Here is a 25,110-nt window from a genome sequence, read left to right on the forward strand (position 1 = left end):
CAGTTTGGATGGGAAGATATTTTACTCTCCATCTTCTTTAGCTCCCAACAGAAGTAATCGTTTAGTGTAGTTTCAGAGAATGTGGTTTAGTTGAGGTGAAAGATATTGTGAATGTTGATAAGTTGATTGCACATGTATATGGGATTCCCTAACATTTGCTCAAATGATCTGGAAAATAGCAACTGCTTTTGAAGTCCTATGATTCAAATATTTAAATAATTTCATGGACATGAAGGTATTTTTTGAACTTTGGATTTCAGTACAAATGTAAAACATTATCACTATTTGTGGACTTACCAATTTATCAATTCATTAAACTTTCTATGTATTAACCAAGGTGCTATGCCTTGGTTAAAACTATACTTTTAGTTTTAAAAGTATCCTGCTGAACTATTTTACTCTTAATCCTCAGGCAGCATCATAGGGTTTTACTGTGTTATTTTTACGTGATATTTTTCCAAATAGATAGCCTGAGAGTATAGAGTGGCTCTGAAATTTCATAGACTTTAAAACCATCTGAACTGGGGCACCTGGGTGGCTCAGTCGGTTAAGCGGCCGACTTGGGCTCAGGTCATGATCTCGTAGTCCGTGAGTTCGGGCCCCGCATCGGGCTCTGTGCTGACAGCTCAGAGCCTGGAGCCTATTTCAGATTCTGTGTCTCCCTCTCTCTCTGCCCCTCCCCTGTTCATGCTCTGTCTCTCTCTGTCTCAAAAATAAATAAAACGTTAAAAAAAATTTAAAAAAATAAAAAAATAAAACCATCTGAACTGATGAGATATTTCAATTTTTGAACTCTTTCAGTGTTGGACTCTCTAGCATTTGATAAGTTTTGAGAAATTGTTTCTTTTTTAAAGGTTTATTTATTTATTTTGAGAGAGAGAGAGAGAAAATAATGCAAGAGTAGGGGGAGGGGCAGAGAGAGAGGGAGAGAATCCCCAGCAGGCTCCCTGCTGAGATCAGGACTTGATCTCACGAACCATGAGATCGTGACCTGAGCTGAAATCAAGAGTCATACACCTAACTGACTGGGCCACCCAGTTGCCTCATGAGAAATTGTTTCTTTATATGTGAAATGGTTATAGGTCTTGTGTATCAAGTTCCTGACCAGAAGTATGACATCCACCCTTAGCTTGATGACCACATCCCGGGGATTTAGATCTAATTACAGGTGATAGAGATGATGCAGTCTTACAGAGTGTGTTGTCTGGAGAACATAATCATCAACAAATCTGACCCACCTGTGTACCTGGTGTCTTGGGGAACTATTGAAGGACAGGAGGTCCTCGAATGTCACCATGGTAAAGAGTGCCAGGTATAAGGGCATGCCACTTTAAAAAAAATTTTTTTTTAAAGCAAGCTATTTTTTTATGTTTGTTTCTGCAAGAGAGAGAGAACAAGCAGGGGAGGGGCAGAGAGAGAGGGAAAGGGAAATCCCAAGCAGGCTCTGAGCTGTCAACACAGAGTAGGGCATGTCACTCTCTAGGACATCTACATTCAGGTGTCCCCTAAACACCTCAAAGTCACTATGGACAAACCGAACTCACGGTTTCCCTTCCATCTTGAGCCATCCCCCTTGTTCTTAGTAAATGGAACCACCATCCATTTATTTGCTCAAATCACAATCCAAAAATGCATCTTTGACTCCTCCCTCTCTCTTCCATCCAACTTGCACATCCACTGATTCATTTGTTCTTAAACCTCTATTGAAGTTTCCGTTCTGCTTTACCTTGAAACCACTTGTCTAAACGGAGAAATGTCACTTAGCGACTGTAGCAGCTTACTAAATTTATCTCTAGTCGGTCTCCTTCCAATCCATTCTCCACAGAACAAAATTATTCTAAAATACAAATATGGTCTTTTCACTTGCTTCCACTCTAGTCATGCTCCTTGTATGCCTGCTGTGCCGAACGACTTTCAATTCTTTTAATATTGCATGCTCTCTTTCTCACGGTGGGCCTTACAGATGCTGTTTTCCTACATCTAGAACACCCTACTGTTCCTTTTTTCACTTACCAGCTGCCCCTTCTAGTTTTCATCTTCCACCTAATCTCTACTCTCCTTTCAGAATCATCAGAAGATTGTTACTTCCTACAGAAAGTTTTCCCAGTCTTCCAAACCCTGTCTCCAAAGTTTGAATTGTATACTTAGTACAGGTCTTCACATTACACCAAATATTTTGTCTCTACCCGCTATTAGCCTGGAAAAATCTGTGAAAGCAGGGACTCTATTACTGTTACAGTTACCATTAATGCCTAACAATTCATGGCACAGAGTAGGTGCTCAAAAATAATTTTTGAATGAATGAATGAATGAATGAACAAATAAGAAACAAATATGTAAATGAATATATACAAGAATTGCGGGGGAGGGATTGGGGGGGGGGGCTCAGTCAGTTAAGCATCCAATTTCAGCTCAGGTCATGATCTCATGGTTTATGAGTTTGAGCCCTGCATCAGGCTCTGTGCTGATAGCTCAAGAGCCTGGAGACTGCCTCAAATTCTGTGTCTCCCTTTCTCTCAAAAATAAATAAATGTTAAAAAATTTTTTTTTAAAGAATGGGGGAGAAAGCAAAGGAAACATTCCTAAGTCCAGAAGATCAGGCAGTTAACATCCTGATCAGGCAGGTTTTTTTTCTTAATTTAAGTGGGTTTTAACAGGTTTTAAAAGGCAAAAATGGATTGAGGATTAAGATGTCTCTCTTTCTCTCTCTCTCTTTCTCTTTCTATCTCCCTCTCCCTCTCTCCTCATTCACTCCCTATCTGTGTGTGTGTGCATGTGTGTGTGCACACATGCACATGCATGCTTTTTAATGTTTCAGGGAGATGGTGAGCAAAAAGTATGGGGAAAATATCAGTTTCTCTTGACTGGAAGGTAAAACATGCTGAATAAATGTCAGACAGGGACTCTGCTGAGCAAAACTAGAGAGGAACATTTGGACTTTGTCACTAACATCTCAATGGCATGGTCCAAGACCTGGGCTGGACTATTAGCATTCTGACTCAATATTTAAGCAATCAATAACCTGAGTACCTCCTAAATGCTTCCATGTGCCCTTCCAAGTTTAGTTAGCATCGGTTCCCAAGCCTCAGTCAGAATTGGCCCATCACTTGTGGTAGTGAGCATGTTGTGGGGGCCTTGGGATCCAGCGGGTTCAACAGAAGGCAAAAAATGGGGAAGATCAGGCACATGTAATGATATTCTATGTATACCAGACCCATGTCTGATCTTTAAGGTCTTCTATGTACCGAAATAGAATACCTCATACTTTAAAAATAGCTATTCAACATTCTAGGTTGAGGGGCACCTGGGTGGCTCAGTCATATGAGTGTCCGACTTCAGCTCAGGTCATGATCTCGTGGTTGGTGAGTTGGAGCCATGCATTGGGCTCTCTGCTGTCAGCATGGAGCCCACTTTAGATTCTCTGTCCCCCCTCTCTCTCTCTTCCCTTCCTCTGCTCACTCACATTCTCTCTCTCAAAAATAAATAAACATTAAAAAAATTCTAGATTGACACTACATAGAATATTCCTTCCTTCTTCCAGACCACTAACATTCAAAGCTGCCTAGTAGCATAATTAAGATTTTAAATAATTTAAGCTTCTTCACTTTAACTCAAGACAGTTTGAAAGATAGGATTATGACTTATGAAACTAATATCCATCTTGATGGGTTCAAGCTGTTCTTTGTGGTCATGAGCACCTCAGGTTTTCAAGAGGGAATTCTTAGCTATTTAGAATGAGATTGTTTTTTCTGTGTTAGATAATAGAAAAAAAAATCTTCTATAAGAATAGAGTTAAAAGAGCTCCATCAGAGCAGAAAGGAAGAAGAAAAGCTTTACTTTTTTGAATGATTACCCGTTAGACATCAGACACTGTTTTGCAGACTTTGAATCGATTATTTTATTATGCTCACAAAACCATGCATGGAAGGCCTTAGTATCCCTATTTTACAGACAAGGTCCTGAGACTAGGAGAAGACAAGGGATTTCCTTAATATTACCTTGCTTAATCGAATATAGGATTGGTATTTGAACCCAGGTCTGTCTGACTCCAGAGTATGACCTCTTTTACCATCCCACACTACTGCTACATCATTGTTTTGTTTTTGTTTTTGTTTTTGATTAACGACTGATTTTAGAATTACAGAGGTACAGGACAAAGGTGTTTCTTCTCCCCCTAGGCAGTAGCATAGGAGCCTAAAAGCATGGGCTCTAGTGCCAGACAGTCTGTGATCACTTACTTTTTATTTGAACCTAAATGCATAATTCAGTTTCTCAGTGCTTCAATTTCTTCAAGTGCCAATAGGGTTGATAATGGCCCCAGAACCTTGAAGAATTATAAATGACTTTGAACCTATACAGAGCTGTGTATTGTAAGTACTTAATAAATGTTCATGTTATAGTTGTCATTGCTATTGTTGTTAGTGGGCCTTTTCACAGAGGCACCACTACATAGAATAGGGACATGGCACAAAGCATGCTTTGAACCCACATCGTTAAGTTCCGATATGGAGAAATAAGAAGATTCCCTACCCAGAAGTTGTTATGTCTTGCCAATCTACAAAGGGATCAACCACAGTCCGAGGCTGAGAAAGGTGGGGGGAGTTATTCACAATCTGTGAGTCATTAGAAAAATGAATTCATTCCTTGCTTGGTCAGATCAGTGAGAGTGCACCTATGTGGAGCTCCATGGGTGCAGAACCAGCAGCTTGAAAAGGGAATATGCCCTATTGCTTTATGCTTTCCCAGAGAGATGGCTGGTATGTGCCCCTTTTTGGACCCAAGGTAACAAAAACTTTGAGGGGGGCAAGACAGCAGGAGCAGGCTGCCAGAGCATTTCAAGGGATTCAAGCATTCAGGCAGAAATTTTAAAAATTTCTAGCTAAAATCCATTCATCCATTTATATTTCAAGCATAGTATTGACCCCAAAGTGCCATATTACAACCAAATTGCACCAGCCAGCTGTATAGCTGAGGTCTACAGGCTCTAAATACCTTACGGAACATTCTGGTAACCAAAGAAACAAAAGCTTGTTAAAAAGTGGTAGTAGCTTGCATGGCCATGAAGTATGGCACCCCTGACATCAGTCTGTGCTTTTCTTTATGTTCTTTAGGGTGAGCCATTGTGCCTTGGATACAGTTTGTGTGTCCAGTAATTATTTCCTGATAGAATGTTTTTCCCATTTCAATCTCTATGTGTTAAGCTCCTTTGATTAAAACAAGCAAATGAACAGACAGACAGAAAAACAAATCAAAATAAAAAACCTCAGGGACATTGATGAATGCAGTAAGAGGAAAGTAAGAAATAAAAAAATTAAAATTAACAAAGATTTTACCTTGAGACTTTTCTTTCACAGAGACCGGGATAACATTACGGTGTCAAAACACACACACACACACACACACACACACACCCCATTAAGGTGTGGCTCTAGAAGTCAGAAAATACCTATTGCATGACTAGTGAAGAATTGTAGGCAGATCTACCTTTGGACTAGACATCCATTTAACATGACTCAACTGCCCTTTGTCTCTCTTTTATCCTTACTTTCTTTGTCTTTTCCATTTTTCCCCCACTTCCAATTGATCTCCATCCTCCTTCTGGTCTCTAAATTTTCTGGGAAAGACCTTGGTCGTCCCAACTCCTCAGCAGCATCACTACTGTAACAGAGCCTTTGTGTGTGAACAGCTGACGAGATTCCCAACTACACCTGCTCAGATGCCTTGCCTGGACCTCAAGGTTCTTGCCTTAGACACCGAGTCCCCGAGCTCTAGTCACAGAAGCCACATTGGCCTTGTCTGTTAGCAGATGCTGACGGAGTTGACTTCCACCTGGCTGGCAACCTCCATGTTTACTCAGCACAGTAAATGAACTACAATTATTCTTGTAACAATTTAAGGGGTTGTTTTCAAAATTTTAAAGATCTTTAAAAATGTTAGTTGAAGATGTTATTTAAATTTTTACTGTACATCTCAGGACAAAGTGATTTTTATTCATTGAATTTCTTTTTACTTATCTGGGGATCAGCACATTTTTCCTGTTAAAGGCCAAATAGTAAATATTTGGGCTTGGCATTCTTTGCGGCTACCACACAACTCTGCCACTGTGGTACGAAAGAAGCCACAGACAATACGTCAACAAATGGACCTGGCTGGGTTCCTCTAAACCTTTTTTTACAAAACCAAACCCGCCAGCTATATCTGGCCTGTAGACTATATTTTGCTGACCCCTTATTTCTCCCAGTGCATGCATGCATGCTCACACCCTCCAAACCCCTGCTCATTTCACAAATCCACATTTCCTTGTTAGCCATACAGCAGAGCTTGCTGATCTTGAGAAGGACTTATTTCACTGAATTGCATGGGGGTTCCTCGGTTGCGAAGGCTCATGGGATCTCTTAAGTGGAGACAAAGCATAAATTGCCTAAAAAGAGAACTGATGCCCCAGAATCATCAACAAATGCATGTATTTGGGGGAAATTTTTAGCATTATAAAATGGAATGTTTTCTCCCAGAAATGATGAGAATGGCACTTCTGTCACACAAGCATGCATATCTGCTTAGGCACAGACATTTTGCTGAAAATCAGACTTATAATATTCTCTCCTGCCAACCCTGTGAGATGCTCCAATGATAATGGAGGGGGGGGGGGGACATATAGGAAACATAATACATTCTGCTTTTGACAACTCTCTTAACTCTGTTTTCTCTCCTAAAATGGAGTTGTTTTTTTGAACCATTCTATCCAATACCTGGCTGTCATGTCTTTATACTAGGGGGACACTGGTACCATTTTACCTTTCAGAAAACAAGCCCTAAAACAATCCCCAGGTAGGAGAGTTCTCTTCCCAGATGGTAGGTCTATAAACAGTGCCTATGGGGTTGTTTACTGGATGAATTATATTCCAGCCATGAGCTACTTATTCTAAGTCTTCCAAAAATTATTCTTCTTCCCAAGTTTGACTTCCTTCTTTGGTTAGTATATGTTTTCTGTCTGTCGTAAGTGATGAGTGTGGTATTTCATTCTAGCAGAAATGAACCTTTCCTGTGTGTGAGACAACAAGATTTTGAATGTATTTCAGCTCATGCAGACCTCCTCCCTGAGCTGTCGCAACCCATAGAGGCAACAGAAGATCCAGAATTTCTGTGCCTCTCTTCCTTGGGGGCATGAGCTTCCCTTTATTCTTAGATTTTTTTCATAATTGGTAGTTTCAACCAGGAATATCACTGTGTGAACTTTTTTGAAGGTAATCACATGTGTGAGTGGCAGGGACACTGAGGGAAAGAAGAAAGAGGAGAGCGTCCTTATATCTCTTCAGTATTATTGTTAGAACCTGTATGTCCCTTTTTCTTTTGTTTCCTCACGTACAGCAACTTCCTTGTGATATTCCAGGTAATGTTGGTTACATGGAATAGGTTCATGACACATTTACCATAAGTAGCAAGGACAGTAAAATTTAAGAAGGGGTAACTTAACAGAACATGTTAAACAGAATCATTCATCTAAGAGTAAACAGGAATACTAAGAATTCCAGGGTAATCTCTGTCCAGATATGTAAGTTTGTGTTTGGATCGGAACAAACCTAGTAATGGGGGTGGGGTAACCTGCCTTTGTTGATTGTGTATGTTGCCTGTAGTTTCAAGAATACACAGTCCTGGGACATCTGGGTGGCTCCGTCGGTTAAGCATCTGACTTTGGCCCAGGTCATGATCTCACGGTTTGTGGGTTCAAGCTTCGCATCCATAGGTCTCTGTGCTGACAGGTCAGAGCCTGAAGCCAGCTTTGGATTCTGTGTGTGTGTCTCTCTCTCTGCCCCTCCTCCGCATCCTCTCTCTTTCTCCCCCAAAAAATGAATAAACATTTAAAAATATACTATTAAAATAAAATAAAAGAATATACAGTCCTCATTTCTCAGATGCCCTGTCAATCTATTGTGTGTGCCAGTTCAGAGTCCAAACTGAGTACATTCACATTACGTTGTTTTTCCAGATTTTCTGGAACAACACAGAACAAAACAGGAGCAAAAGAATCATCAAAGTCCAAGAGCTTGCAGATTAAAGTGAAGATAAATAAATACCAGAGGGATTGTAATACAATGTGATAATTGATACAAGGGAGATTACTCCATTGCCTCACTCATGAAATCTGTCCAGGGAAGGAGTTATGGGAAAGCTTCCTCCTCGTGGAAATCTGAGAAATCTAAATGATATACTTCTAGCTTGGAGGATGATATGGGAGAGGCAAAGAGGACATTCCAGGCAGAAGGAACAACATTTATAGTTACCTGGAATTAAGGAGAACATTTATAGTTATCTGGAGTTGAGGAGTTGCTGGGGAACTGAGAGCAGGCATGGAGCAGAGCATGTACAAGGCAAAGAGAAAAGACATTAGTTCATATAGGCCTAGATCATGAAGGATGAGCACCCACCACCCTCCGATCTCCTGCACTCACTGGTTTGTTCTTTCTCCTCCTGAAATGGCAATGTCATCCAGTTTTCGTCCTGACTAAAAATTCTGAAGCCATGCCTAATCTCCTATCTCTTTTGATATCCCACACCTGTTCCATCAGCAGGGATAGGAATCGTAGTGACTTGCCTTTACATATTCATCCATCCTTTATTTTATAAAACAAAGTTATTTTTGAGATACTTGCCATTCATGACTTCAAGATTTTAGTTCAATAAATGTTAACGGAGCAGATAAGGAAGCAAGACATACTTGAACTTTGGAGCCAGACACAGTTGGGTTGGATTCTTGCTTCTACCTTTCACCTTCTAACTTCATAACCTTGAGAAAGTCCCTTGAGCTCCCAGACCTTTGAACATGGGCAGAGAGAAGCTAATTATGTGTTCCTCAGAGTACTTGCCACAGGATCATTAAATATTAAGAAGAACTTTCTATCTCCTCACTTTCCATCCTAGTTTCCATTTCTCTTTTGAAACTTCTTTTACTGCATTTTTAAACATACATTGCCTCTTCTGTTTGATTTTGTGCTCTTGTGGGCTAAAACTACATGTTAGGTGATTTTTTTTAATCTTTCAATAAAATACTTTCTTGGTTTATAATTCTACTTTTGCTTAGTTTTGGCTTGCTTAGGAGTCCTGTCCAGTCAGCTTTTGGGTGTTAGAGAGAGGAGGTATGGTTTCCCTTTCAGCTTCCTGGAGAGTGAGGATGATTAAGGCAGGTGGGCAGTGATCCAAAGTGTGAGAGCCCAATAAAGGAGGTGCCTGGGGGTGTGAGCTCTGGATTGGTTGGTTTGTATGTGAAAACCATGTTCATGAGGTACTTGCTTACTATCTCTGGGCATCTACTAACTGTGGGAGGCAAGTCCCTCAGGATCAGCAAGGTTCTAGATGTCAGAGCATCAGAAACAGAAATAAAAGAGGCGTCTGGGTGGCTCAGTCTGTTAAGTGTCCCACTTCGGCTCCAGTCATGATCTCACAGCTAGCTCGTGGGTTCAAGCCCGCATCGGGCTCTGTGCTGACAGCTCAGAGCCTGGAGCCTGCTTCGGATTCTGTGTCTCCCTCTCTCTCTCTCTGCCCCTCCCCTGCTGGCTCTCTCTCTCTCTCTCTCTCTCAAAACTAAATAAGCATTAAAAATATATAAATAAATAAATAAATAAATAAATAAATAAAAAGACATGGTTATTACAGCATATGATGCTAAACATGAATGGGCATGTGGATGAGATGACAGTATGCAGCTATCTGAATACAACTGCTGTTATAAGACAAGAACTATTCCTATGGTGTGGCTATAGGATGTAGAATAAATCTAAATACTCCACATACTTTGGGGCACCTGGGTGGCTTAGTCGGTTAAGTGTCCGACTTTGGCTTAGGTCATGATCTTACGGTTGGTGGGTTTGAGCCCTGAGTCAGGCTCTGTGCTGACAGCTCAGAGCCTGGAGCCTGCTTCAGATTCTGTGTATCCCTCTCTCTGCCCCTCCCCCATTCATGCTCTGTCCCTATCAAAAATAAATAAGCATTAAACAAATTTATAAAATAAATTAAATATTCTACATACTTTTATTGAAGATGATATGCACAGACATCACAGAGACTTAAGAATTCTCTGGAGACTTTAAAATTCTATTTAATTCGGCTATAATCAGATGCTTGAATCACTTCCCTTATGGGTCGTATGTGGTTCATCTTGCTTCTGGATATATTGTTCAGAGATTCTTTGCTTGTATTTCTGAAAGAGGCAAGTATCCTCTGTTACTTCCGCCTCATTTGAACTATTATTGTCTTATCTCTTGGTACTAACCCTGTCATCTTCTTGGATCCTGTAGCTCACTCCTTGCTTGGTACACTTGTCCCCAAGCCCCTGTTGGTATCACTACAGAGTAAGAAACAAATTTCTTTCATTGCTGGATGGCAACTTATTTCTCTTATGTGGGAAGGAAAGAATTCACTAACTGCAGTAAGATTATCATGTATTAATAATTATTCCCTACTGTCCTTTGTTTAGGTAAAAGAGATGGGACTTAAAAGTCACATTTTGAAATGACTAAAAGATTACCTGACCCAAGTCTTGCTGAGATTAGAGCTTAGGAACTTTTTAGTGTACCACAATTTCCGGTATTCAATGCTGGAAATTACAACGGGTCTATAAAAACAGGTCAGTGGTGTTTTTTTTGTTTTTGTTTTTTGTTTGTTTTTGTTCTTTTAAAAGTACTCCTAAGGTCCATTTTAGAGACTTAGTAATGTGAACACTTCATATTTCACTCTGGGAATTTGTCATTATGGGGTGTGTGTGTGTGTGTTGATAGGCCTGATGAGTCAGGATTTCCCATTCATATTTGTGAATTAAGAACACCTGGGGGTTTCTTCTGTCACTGAATAAAGCAGCATGTGTGTCAGTTAGACCTCTCCTTTCCTTGAGAAAGCTGACTGGCACTGTTTCTTTAGATGAGGCTTGTTGATAAGATTTGCACTGGGTCAAGAATTAGCTGTCAGGCTGAGGAACCCCAAATCTCAGAATGAGGAATGACAGCATCTGCTAGAACCCTTAGTTCTCCACAGGTATATACTTTTATTTATTTAATCTAACTTTCCTTTCCTTCTTCATGATCTTCTCTACATACCATACAGTTGATCAATATTCTCTTTAAACCATAGTCACTACAAGTACACGCAGCTGTTCATTATAGCAGATTGTAATTAGATAAAATTGGAAAAAATATGAATGTCCATGAGACTTCACTATAATATAGACTACCATGCAGCCACTAAAAAGGATGAGAGTCCTATCGACACTAACATGAAAAAATGCCCACGATTTTGACTTTATTGTAAGTTTTAAAAAGCAGGTCAACAAATGGTAATAAAGCCATCGCAACAGGCAATTGCTTGATTGAATCTCACTAACATAGTAACTGAAAAACAAAAGCTATATATAAAAAGAACATATAGTCTGATTTCACTCATACGAAGGCCAAAAACAAGTACAGCTAAACTTTGGTGTTAGAAATGAGGTTAGTGGTTATGTTAGTGATTAGACAAAGCAGTTAGTGATTAGGAGGGTGTATATAGGCTTCTTCTTGGGTACTTGTTATGTTCCTTTTCTTGATCTGGGTGTTTACCTAGGCATGTTCATTTTGTAAAATGTCCTCATGCTGTAAATTTATGGATTATGCATTTTTATGTGTGTGTTACACTTTAATACAGATTTTATTTTATTTTATTTTATTATTTTATTTTATTTTAAGGTTTATTCATTTCTCAGAGACAGAGAGACAGAGTGTGAGCAGGGGAAGGGCAGAGAGAGAGAGAAGGAGACACAGAATCTGAGGCTCCAGGCTCTGAGCTGTCAGCACAGAGCCCGCGGGGCTTGAACTCATGGACCGCGAGATCATGACCTGAGCCGAAGTCCGATATTTAACTGACTGAGCCACCCAGATGCCCCAATACAGATTTTATTTTAAAGGATGAGAATTTGAATTTTGCAAAAATGTGAGAGTGGGTCATTTAGCAACAGGGTCAGAAAGTGAAAGGACATTCTGAGATGGAGTAAGAGATGTGGCCGGCCAAGAGCATGAGCAGCCTAGATTTCTAGGGGACCAGAAACTGTGAGCAAGTAGAGGAAGCCAACTGGTGACAGTAGGTCACCAAAGCAGAATGTGGAGGGAGAGGGGGGAGCAGAGTGTCCAAAGGGAAGGCTGAGCCATGCTATTTTATTTCCAGTTCTAGTTTGCATGTGTCTATCCTTTTTTTCGGTAAAATTTTCACAGACTAAATTTAAATCAAATATTATCAGCACGAATGTTGATAAAGGAGCATGCATACTTATTATTGTTCTCATTATTTTAATTCAAGGATCGTCAGCATGTCTCTGTTCCTGAAACCAATGAGCTTGACTACAGTGATTGTTTTAATATTCCTCTTTCTGTTTTCATATGAGCACTTGGAGAAATCACTTCTTTTCAGATGGTTTAAATGCCACCTCTCAAACCCAGGTTTCTCTGTGGATTTTGCCAGCAGTCTCTATCATGGTATATTAAAATCATAACAAAAACAGCAATAATAATAATAGAAACCACATCAATTTTATAAACACTTTCAGTGAGGCAAACACTGTGTGCAGTAAAGACATTATACAAAGCATTTCCTTTAATCTTCCAGTAATCAGGTGAGGGAGGTATTATGATCATTGCCACTTTTTCACATTAACAACTGAGTCACAGATAGGTTCAATAAAACTGCTCAAATTCACATAAACAGTTAGGGAAGGAGCCTGGGAAGAGATCCCTGTTGTCTGCCTTTTGACTTGTACTGTGTCACGTGCTAACCAATAACCACATGTAACCATTGAACACTCAGAATTTGGCTAGCCTGAAATGAGGTGAGCTGCAAGTATAAAATATACACTGGGTTTCAAAGACTTAGTACCAAAAAAAATATATATATATATATATACACACACACGTATATTTTAATTATATTATATACTATGTATAATATTTTATTAATATTTTTATAGAGATTCCATGTTGAAATGATGCTGATCCATATGTTGGATGAAATAAAAGTTATGTATAAGGTTAACTTTGTATGTGTGTGCTCCTTTTCCTGTGTCTTGGCCATTTTAGGTAGATTTGAACAGATACCAATCTAGAGTCCCAGTGCTAGAAATTCAGATCTCCCACTCTGGCGTGGGGCTCACTTGTAGGTAAATTTGAAAAGATTCCCAGGTATTTATTTATTCATTTAATGTTTTTATATTTATTTTGGGAGCAGCACAAGTAGGGGAGGGGCAGAGAGCGAGAATCCCAAGCAGGCTCTGTACTGTCAGCACAGAGCCCAACACGGGGCTCCATCTTACAAATGCTGAGATCATGACCTGAGCTGAAACTAAGAGTTGGACGCTTAACCCATTGAGCCATCCAGGTACCCCCAAGAAAAGATTCTCAGGTGTTTCTAATGTATAGCCAGGGCAGAGAACCACTGCCTCAAGTCTAGAAACCTGTGCTGTGCCATCTGATACCCAACCTGACTCAGGGCAGCCCCTGATGGGATAGTTACAACATGGGCACGAGAAGTCCCAATGCTACAAAGCGAGCAGCCTGAGCAGCTGATCAGCAAGCAGCTAGCAGACTCTGTGGGTGATGCTTATAGATCATAGTGGGTGACCCCTAAAATCTAGGGCAAAAGGAGTTAGATTCCTTTAGCTTACATCTTACCTAGCTGAGAAAGGTGGAGATCCATTAGACAAACCTGGGAAGGGCTGAGTGTCACCTCCAGCCTGGATGCTTACCTGGGTGGCAGCTTGAAATGATTTAAGAGGATTAGGCTTCTACTATCAAAACAGGTCAAACACTCAAAGATTCCTGTAAACCATTGGGCCAAATTCTCCCCATTGCCAAGAAAATAAGATTTTATCATTTTGAGTCACATGTCCTGCTGGTAGAGTGTGACTTTGCCAATGAACAGTGTATCCTAAGGGACAAAAACTGGGGTTAAGGGTAAGGATTGGGGGACAGTTATTATAAGTTCAGGAAAAATGGAATTCGCAGACCTTTAACAATGAAGCCAAAAGCCAAAGACCAGCTTTACCTTAGCATTGAACACTCACCGATAGATTTATTTTGATGCAATTTGCTTTTTACTTATAATTTATTTGTGGGGAGAAATAGCATTTGGAAGCCCAGTGCATGTTAGAGATACCAATGAGAAGACCTAGGGCCTTTCATTTTTTTCAAAATGTGTTTTATAGCATTCACTTATCTATAGTCAGCCAGAGCTGACTGTTTGGGAAAGGAGGGCGAGAGATAAGGGATTATTACAGAGAAGGTTTATTTGGTGGAGAGCGTGGGGGAAGAACAGGAAATTACAGGTTGAGAATAAATGTGTTTATGAATTTAAACTGTTATATTCCCTTAAATATCAAATTTTATGGATAATGCACATCTAAAAGCATTTTGCATGGAAATAAGATAAAATATAATTTTGAATATCAACATTTTATGATGAAGTAATTATTTTACTTTCTCAAAGTATTTTAAAAGATGCCCTTGCCACAGTGGACTGCACAGAACAACAGAATAAATCTTTTGGGTAAAAGGACCTCCCTCCAAGAAAGCATAGCCTCTGTTTTATTACCCCACCAAAGAGCCCAACTGGTAAAATGCTATCAGATGTCCAGCCCAGAAGCTATTGACTTTCACAAAGGCCTGCTGAGTACCTGTCCCTGTGCAGAGCAAGCATGAGCCAGGGACAGAGATCCAGGAATGAAGATCGTATTCCTGCCCTTGAGGGGCTCTCAGTCTGGAAGGACTGTTTCCTTTGAGGAAACAGCTACTCTGATTTTTGGTACAAGGCAATGCAGTTATGGGAAGACACAAAAGAGATATAGAAGGGAAATCTTGAGAAGAAATTTCAGACCTAACAACGTGTGTATTCTGAGTTTTTATGGATCACTGGGTATGTTATTTTGTTATAGGCACATAACAAAGTACCACAAACTGGCAGAGATGGTATTGTCTCACAGTTCTGCAGGCTAGAAGTATAAATCAAGTTTGCAGGGTTGATGCCTTCTGAAGGGTGTGGGATGAACGTGCGAGAACTTGGGACGTGCTTCTCTCTTAGCTTCTTGTGGTTTTCTCGCAATCTTTGGCCTTCTTTGACATGTGGATGCAATACCCCTGATCTGCCCTCATCCTCACATGGTATTCCCCCTGTGTGCATGTCTGTCTGTGTCCAAACTTCTCCTTTTGATAAGGATACAGTAAAATTGGATTGGGGTCCATCCTAATGACTTCACCCTAACTTGATCATCTACAAAAGCTCTAAATCCAAAGAAGATCATATTCACAGCTATGTTGGTTAGTACTTCAACATTCTTTGGGGGGCACAGTTCAACCCTTATGGGTGTGGGGCTTTCCAAGCAGAGGAGGGAAGGGGGCTTCCAAGGAGAAATGACACAGTGTTGAAGATAGAGAGCATTTCAGTACCTCCTGGTCATTTCACTCCTTTGTACGCAAGTGGTTTGGCTGCAGGCACCCAAACAGCACTCTTGGGATTCTTTGCAGCAAGGCTCAGGGAGTTGTTTGATCTTTCTGATATTTTTATCATATACTCTCTTGGTGCCCCACCCTGCCAGTGTATGTTTGATTTCACTGATCTCCTGGTGAATATCCATTTCATTCTCCTTCAGGGCCCCCTTTACTTTGATGAAATAATTCTTTTTTTCTTCAATAGTGTAGTTATAAGACCATTTAAGTCTTTGTTCATTTTTGTCTTCAAGTTAAAAAAGTGCACATCCCAGGTTCCAACAGTCTAAATATGCTTCTCTTTCCTGATCAAAGTTCATTTGCAGTTCCTTGTAAACTGGTAATATTTTAATCTATCTTCAGCATTTGTTGATTTTTAAGAACAAAATTCAGGAAGCCCTCTTGTTCCAAGGATAATTAATGCTGGAATAAATCCATTTAACCTTAATCCAGTTAAAATGGGGACAAAAAAAATGTCATTGGCTACAATCAGGGAGAGACTGACCTACCCAGATTATAAGGTTGACTTGATGAATAGACTCTTAACCACAGGGCCTCAGATAATGAATAGTTAGCTAAGAAGGAGCCCTGATGGTATTGTCAGGTGTACTTTTAGAATGAACTATCAGAGTGAGCTTGCTTTCATTTGAAACCTAGTGGTGGCACCACATAGTGTCTGATTTGCATATGTTGAATATGAGGTGGTCCAGGTAGAAAAGCTTTTGCTCTTGTATATGACTTACAGATGTGTGTGTGTGTGTGTGTGTGTGTGTGTGCGCGCGTGCACACACCTGTGTTTAAGCCTCACATTACTTGGATACCTGCACATTTGGGGAAATCATGCTTAAGTCTTACAGACTTAAATCATGCTTAAATCTTACAGATTTAATTTAAACTGGTGGTACAAAGAAAAATTTCCTAAGAGCCAGTGGAATCCTAGGGCCCCACACTTGGAGGGGACATGGAACTGCCTTTTAGAATATTCTCCATGCCCTCACATATACAGAAATAGTTCATCAAGGTCACCCACTCCTCTATCCTTAATATAGAGATCTCTTAAAGAAAATGGCAGAAGAAAGCTGCAACTATGATTTTCTTTTGATATTATATATTTTTTCTATGTAGTAAAGCTTAGCAAGTTTTTGTGAAGGGACTTCTAGAATTCTGAAGACAATTGCTGTTTCCAAAAGCATTCTTGCAAGCAGTTTTGCACACTGGTACCTAAACTGTGAGCTGTTGAGTTTAGCAGACAATGCTGTAACCTACAAGTTTTCCAAGGAATCTTTGTTTGTGGGAACAAAGAACACACTTTTCTTCTCAAAGGGTATATGTGAGGGAGATTATGAAAGGCAGCCCATGCCCCAGGGAGGATAACTTGCATTATATCCCCTAAAACATGTGGGTAGGAGATTCAGTAACACTAGCTGAAAAATTCAGTTACCAAGAGTAAAAGTACAAGGAACCAGGAGTAAAGAAAATGACATAAAAGTAAAGTCATTCAGTACTGGTCTCAGGGCACAGGCAGTGGGGGCCAGAGACAGCAAGTCACTGCCTGCCTATAGATAAGGCTAGTTTTCCATAAGAGAAGGAAGAATGTTTTCAGGTCCTATTTTTAACTTGAACATTGGCTTCCGAAAAAAAGGGTAGGGGATGGAGCTAGCATTTTTTTTGTATCAATTGTATGCCATCCACTACCCTAGAAACTTTACCTGTGCTGTCCTATGAATCCCTAAACAAAAATGGGAGGTATGTAATATTTTCCCCATTTTATTTGCAAAGACAATGAATGAGAGAGAGTGAGAACAGTTGTAGCTGGTGTTTACAGCTAGGCATACACACCAGCCCACCATACTGCTCCCTGAGTGAGATGGGCTCAGGGAAGAGTGAGTTCGGCAAAAGGCAGCATTAATCTTCAGAGTCTCAGGCCAGGCTGCCTGCCAAAAGAATTGTTTTCCATTGGGCCAATGTCAGTTTCTGAAATTTCACCATAACGTTACCTTCTTTAGTTCCACCTTTATACCTTGAAATATGATCCTATAAAAAGAGAAGAGTGAGTTCTATGCATGACAGCAAAGGAACAGAGTTGGGACCTGGAGAACAATGGAAATACCCTTACCTATTCTTTTAAAAAAAAAATTTTTTAACGTTTATTTATTTTTGAGACAGAGAGAGACAGAGCATGAACGGGGGAGGGTCAGAGAGAGGGAGACACAGAATCTGAAACAGGCTCCAGGCTCTGAGCTGTCAGCACAGAGCCCAACGCGGGGCTTGAACTCATGGACCGCGAGATCATGACCTGAGCCGAAGTCGGTGGCTCAACCGACTGAGCCACCCAGGCGCCCCTACCCTTACCTATTCTTATTTAACCAAAGTTGGTTTTGCCCTCCAAAATGACTTTCATAATCTGGCTTTTTAAAGATGGGAGTGCAGCAATGTTGACATCCCATAGAATAATAATAACAGTTACCATGTATTAGGTGGAACCAAATTAAACTGCCAGTTACTGCCACCTATTGCCCGAGCCTCCCATGGCAATTTTGTATGGTTCAGCCTAATACTGAGTCCTCAGAGTTAATAAGTTAAGTATGGCAATGCCCTGTATATGTTAACTCGTTCAGTCTTCACAACTTCTCTATAATGAAGTTAATGGGAGCCTCGAGTTACAAGCAAGGCATTTGCTGCTTTCTGGAATTAGGCTGGAATTGTAGCTTCTATATCCAAGCTGAAGTGGTACAAGACAGGACAGGTATGGGGACAGTACATTTGCGTTGGAGTACGTGAAAGATAAAGACAGAGACTCCAGAGAGGTAAGGGGCTACCTTCATGATTTCACCAAAAGAGCTCATTCAGTTCCTCAGTGACCTCTACCGTCACCAACTTAAAGGACGTTACTTTATTTGGCCTCTCAGAAGCACTCAATAGCCTGTACTTTTAGAAGAGCTTTCTGGGGTGCCTGAGTGGCTCAGTCAGTTAAGCATCTGACTCTTAATTTTGGCTGAAGTCATGATCTCATGGTTTGTGAGTTCAAGTCCCACATAGGGCTCTGTGCTGACAGGGGGGACTGCTGGGGATTCTTTCTGCCTCCCTCCCAGCTCGTGCTCTCTCTCCAACTAAATAAACTTTAAAAAAAAATACAAGAAAAGAAAAGAAAAGTGCTTTATGTTTTCTTCCATGCTACTATCATGTTTAGTTAATGTGGCTGTGTGGAGTAGTTTAGGTTTTTTGGGGTTTTTTTTGTTGTTCTTTGGTTGGGGTTTTGTTGTTTTTTTGTTTTATTTTGTTTTGTTTTCATTTTGTTGTTGTTATTGTTGTTGTTTTTGCCTTTTTTGCCTTGCTTGCTTGGCTGCTCTTTTCTCATCAAAGCTCCCCATCTTAGACACGCTTCTCTTTTCACTCTGTATTTTCTCGTGGAGTTGTCTTATCAAAACATTCGGTTGCTGTATATGCTGAACCCCTGAATATTTATATCCAGAGCCCTGTCACCTCCTGTTAGCCTAGATCTGTGTATTTAAATATCTACTTTGCACCTCTACTTAGATACCTTATAGGCTTTCAAAATTCACCCAAGTCCAAAACCGAGTTTGTTATCTTCCCTTTCAGTTTTGAACCTCCTCCGATATGTGCTGTCATAGTTAAGAGCATTGTTGTCTAGTTCCTGAAGTATTTTCAACCTAAGTGCTTTCAACTTTTGTTTATTCCTCTCTCTACCATGATAGTTACTACTATCATACAAACATCCATCACGTCTTACCTGAGCTGATTTAATAGCCTCCTAACAGGACTCTGCGTTTGTTGTATCCCTTCTGATATTTCCCACATATTGCAGAAAAAGAAACATAAATATTATCACATCACATTCCTCTCCTTTCAAATCCTTCTGTACCTTCCTGCTGTTGCAATGATGCGCTCATTGTACACCACATCCGTATTACCTCTGTGTTGCTCTGCTAAGCTCCTAAGGAAAATGACTTGTACAAAGGCCCTACGGTAGTAGATAGCATCCAGATTCCCGACCATGCCATTCTATCTCCTACCACAGGGCCTTCACACAAGTCATTTCCTCTCCCTGGACCACTCTCCCCATCCCCAGAAGCCTAACTGGCTTCTAATGTTATACTTCAGATCTCTGATCTCTGGTTTCTATGAATATGTCAGTTTTCCATACTATATGCTTTTGTAACATTACATACGTCCCTGTTATAACATTTATTACAGTCGGTATTTCATATCATTGCCTTTATTCAGATTGGGATAGGAAATTGAAGTTTATAAAGGTAAAGTAACATATCTGTGCTTACCCATATTAAAAGTGGCTAAAATTAAAATCAAATCCAAAATTGCCAGACTCCTACCTAGCCCTTTGCTTCTTGCACCTTACTATGCTAGTTCTTGTGTGACACTCTATGAATCAAGAGCATTGATAGTGCCATCACTGTAACTACACCTGGGTCTATAAATTCACTCACAGTCTTTGGAGTTTTAATTTCACTCTTGATTTAAACTCAGAATTGATTTTGTGCATTTCCCCAGGCAATATTTGACTAGCTTCAAAGAAGAACAAAAACAGTACATAGATTTTATGTGGAAATCATTCAGTTTGTAGATAGTCTTATTTTTTTTTTTGTTTTAACGGGTATAATTATCCATCATTTCCATAATTCTTTTTATTGGCAGAGGCAGGGTGGGGTAGCTTATCATATACAAGTCATGCTTATTCCATTACAGTCATCAACTCACGACAATTAAAGGAGGTGAAATTCTCTATAGTTGGTACAATTACTTATTTGTTTCCAAGTTCAATTGGAAAATTTAATGAGCTTATAAATGTGGGGATGGAAAGGATGACATTCTTTAAGATGGCAGTATGCCCAAACAAGGTCTCAGTGACACATTTTTTTTATTTCTTTAATTTGAATTTTTCCAAATTAAAAATGTCAACTAAGGTTTGCCAGGGCCACAAAATTGGCCCTCTCCATTTATTCAGAAATTATATTTAATTTCTGATTTTGATACTTCAGTCTGAATAAAATGGAAATAGAGCCTAAGACCAGAGTGAAGAGGGGATCATTCTCCTAAATCATTGTTTCCTAGTACACTTCTGCAGGAAAAAGGACTAAAAGATGTACATCTATATTTAAAGGGAGGATATAGTGTATGGTCTCAGGAAAGAAAAAGAAAAAGAAGAAAGAAAGTAAGTCCTCGAAATCAGACTCTGTGTATATAGGCTTTCATCCAGGTCTGTTGTGTCTGATATCCATTTGCCTAATTAAAGATGAATTACTGCAATTGACTTTGCTGTTAGAGGAACATTACAAGTCATGGGCTCATTTCACCTGGCTCTGGAAGCTTCTTGGTCATTTTGGAAGAACCCCAGAAAGTCATGGTATGGGGAAGTCAGCCTAGTTTTCTGGCTGTGAATTGGCATCAGCACTGAGTGAAGCTAGGCCAGAACATAAAACCAGGCAGTGCACCAGTATAGGCAGGGGGTGTGGTGAGAACAATACTCAAATCCAACATACAGAGTGTCTTCCTGGAGCCTGACCAGACAACCTGAAAACCACCCAAAATGCCAGGGACTGGCAAATAGATGGTATGGAAAAGAAAATGAACCAATAAGAGTATCTACATGTCAGTACATCATGCTACAGCATTTTCTGAGGCCTTGGAATGCATGGCTTCACCATTTTTCCTTATGGTACTTTGCCCTCTGGAAAGGACTTTGTGAGTCTAGAGTCACAGTGAGAAGGCCAGGTTTGAATGGGAGAGCTCCACTGAAAGGAGCCACGTATAGATTTCAGGAATGCATAGTGTCAGTTACTGGTGGTCAATTTAGCAAAGGAGGATGTGTGGGAAGCCTGAGAGGACATGGTGTGGATAAAGGAGAAGTAGTAAACTTGAAAAGCATCCCCAGGTGACAGTTGATGTATCAGTTGATGCACAGCTGAAAGCAGAAAATCCCTATAAAGACAGAAATATCTACTTATTCACTAGACAATAAGTCTTGTGGTGTCAACTGTGTAAGAAGCACTGCACTAGGTGATGGGGAAGTAGCAGCGAATCAAATAGATCAACAAAAACATGGTCCCTTGAACCAATGAAGCTTAAAGTGCAGTGCAAGAGTTTTTGAGCCAATGACACAAAATTTGAGACCAAAAAGGTAAGTAGACATTTAAAGGACAAATACAAGAATAATATTAAGGAGGGAGAAAGAGAATATTACATATCAAGACTCTAAAAAGTTGAATGTTAGACATGGTAGAAGAAAGAGACTAGGTAGTATGGGTGGACAACGTTGTATCAGTCATACATATCTTTTGATATTATGTATACACTTATATATTCTCTGTATTCTTTTGTCCCTCAGGATTAATATTTTGCTATTGTACTTGACATAAAAGAAAACACTTATTTAAAATTTATCATTTGCTACATTTTGACATAAATATTCATCATGAAAACCTCATCCTTGAGACAATGAACATATCTATAACTCCCCAAAGTTTCTTCATATCACTTTGTAGCCTCTTTCCTCCACTCCTCCCTACTCCTGACTCCAGGTGTCCAGTTACATGCTTTCTGCTACTACGTGTTAGTTTAAAATTTCCAGAGTTTTATATAACTGCAGTAACACAACATGTACCTTTTTCTTGTCTGACTTATTGCACTCAACCTAGTTATTCTGAGATTCAGGTGTAGAATTTCTTATATCACTAATCCATTCCTTTTTATTGCTAAGTAAGATTCCCTTATATGGCTATACCACAGTTTTTTTTTTATTATTTTCCTGGTAGTGGGCCTTTGGATTATTCCAGATTTTTTTTTTTTGCTATTGCAAATAAAGCCACTATGAATTCTTATGTACATAATGAACATATGCTTTCATTAGTCTTGGGTAAATACCCAAGAATGGAATGGCTGTGTCATAAGGTAGATATGTGTTTAACTTTATATGAAACTATTTTTTTGGTAGTTATACCATTTTTCATTTCTACCAGAAGTACACGAGAATAGAAATTGTTCACACCCTTGGTATGGCCTTTAATATTAGTCATTCTATTAGTGATGCCTTATATCTCATTATAGTTCATTTTTCAATTCTATAATGACTAATGATGTTAGGCGTCTTTTTTATGTATTTACCATCTATGTATCTTTGAAGAAGTGTTCATTCAAATATTTTGTCTATTCTTAAATTGTGTTGTTTGTCTTCTTCTTATTGAACAATAAGAGATCCTTACATATTATAGACACAACTCTATTGTTGAGTACATATTTTGCAGAGTTTTTTTTTCCCCAGAATTTCCCTGTTTTTTTTTTCCTTTCATTTTCATTTTTTTCCTTTTCATAATGGTCTTGAAGATTAAAGATTGTGAATTTGGACATAGTTCATTTTATTGATTTAAAAATTTGTATAGTTCCTATCTTTTGTGTTATAGTTAAGAAATCTTTGTCAAACCCATGATTGCTAATATTTTCTTGTACATTTTCTTCTAAAAGTATCATAGTATGAAATATTATATTAAGGTCTGTTTTTCATCATGAATTTATATTTGAAGAAGCTATGAAGTCAGGGTCAAGGTTCATTTTAGTGGCTATGGGTATACTATTATGACAATATCATTTTTTGAAAATATCCTTTCCCATTGAATGCCTTGGCATCTATATCAAAAATCAACTGGCCACAAATGTCCGCATACATTTCTGGACTCTTTCGTTTGTTCCATTGATTTATTTGTCTATAAATAGGCCAATGCTATATTGCCTTGATTACTATAGCTTTATAAAATGTCTTGGGATAAAGTAGTTTGACACCTTCAGTGTTGTTCTCTTGGTTACATATTAAAAAAATTGTTTTGGCTACTCTAGATCTTTTGTATTTCCATAGAACATTTAGAATCATCTTATTGGTTTTTACAACAGCAAAATGCCTCCTGAGATTTTAAATAGAATTTCACTCAATCTACCCATCAAATTGAGAAGGACTGACATCTTAATAATATTGAGTCTTTTAATTCATGACCATGTTTTTATCTTTCCATTGATTTCGGTTTTAAATTATTTCAATAACATATGGCAAATTTCAGTGTATAGACCTTGTGTATCTTTTGCCAGATTTATCTCTGTGTACTTTATATATTTTTGATGCTTCTGTAAATGATACTTTAATTTCAATTTCTGATTATTTGTGGCTTTTAAATGGGCATACATTTAATTTTTATTGTTTATCCTGCAACTTTGTATCCTGAAAGCTTGCTAAGCTTACTTACTAGTTACACTAGCTCTTTGTAGATTCCATAAGCTTTTCTGCATAGATGATCATGTTGTCTGAGAACAAAGATCATGTTCCTTCTACTTTCCCAAACTGAGTGACTTTAATTTCTATATTTGCCTAATTCCATTAACTAAACCTCCAGTACAGTGTTGAATAGAAATAGTAAGAGTGGATATTTTTGCTGTATCTTCCCCTGATCTTAGCAGAAAAGCATCCAGTCTATTACAATTAGGTATAGATGCTGTATACATACTCTTCATCAGGGTGAAGAAGTTCCTTTCTAAGTTTTTGAGAGTTTTAATAAGAAATAAATGTTAGATTTTGTTAAGTAATTTTCCCCTGTATTCTGATAATTAAACATTTTTTTTTCTTGACTGTTAAAATTGTGAACACATTGATCGATTTTACAATATTAAACCAACCTTATATTCCTTGTATAAACCCTACTTGGTCACAGTGTATTATTTTTAACATCTTATTGGATTTTATTTTCTAAAATTTGTTAAGAATTTTTGCATATCAATGTAGAATATATGTCAATAAGTTACTTTCTTTTTATGTCTTTGGTTTTGGTATAAAGATAATGCTGGTATCACAGAAACAATTGTAATGTTTTCCCTTTCCTTCAATTTTAAGTGATGAGAAGACCCCAGGATGAGAGAAGAGAGTGGGATCCAAGGAATCAGTCTTTAACAAAAAATATAGTACTTTTTTCAATTAAGTCATTCTCTCTCGAGGTGCATGAGAAACACCTGAAACTTTCATTTAAGTAAAGATTTTCATTTAGAAGGTCCAATATGGATACCATACCATGTTGGCATTAACAACAACAAAGAAATCTCCCTTGTTCTTACATGGTTGATCCGTGTTCCAAAGATTTTTATTCAGTGGTTCTCAAATATGTTTCACAGGCCAGCATCAGAATCACCTTGGAACTTTTAAGAAACTGCAAATGTTCCGTCCCCCGTTCATACCTGCTAAATCAGTAACTCTGGGAGAGAAAGTAGGTGGCCATCTGTCCTTCAGTAGCTCTCAAGGGGACACCAATATATAGTAAAGTTTGAGAGGTACAGCACTATGTAAAGAAAAAAAAGGAATAGATACAGATGCACTTAATTTTGTATATTTTGTGTTATAAATAGAGATGATTTATACTATGCTGACTTCCTTTTCTTTATATATATGGAAAATCTGAAAGTGAGAGAAGGGAGAGTAAGTCAAATGTTTGAATAGTATGCTGAAGTTATGGGTAATCAGGAAAATGCAGAAGCAGGCTGATGCGATTGTTAGTCACTATCAGCTATCTACTTAAGCAATGCTCTTGTCAACTGTATTGATGTCCTTCTT

At 38.9% G+C, this 25,110-nt stretch overlaps 1 protein-coding gene across 4 annotated transcripts in view; it reads left to right on the plus strand.

Moving 5' to 3' along the window:
- Positions 1 to 25,110, plus strand: part of NRG3 (neuregulin 3) — a 1,054,582-nt gene that overhangs the window by 995,354 nt on the left and 34,118 nt on the right. The gene's annotated exons all lie outside the window — the stretch shown is intronic.

Source organism: Prionailurus viverrinus, chromosome D2 (assembly GCF_022837055.1).
Source record: "Prionailurus viverrinus isolate Anna chromosome D2, UM_Priviv_1.0, whole genome shotgun sequence".
Classification (NCBI taxonomy): domain Eukaryota; kingdom Metazoa; phylum Chordata; class Mammalia; order Carnivora; family Felidae; genus Prionailurus; species Prionailurus viverrinus.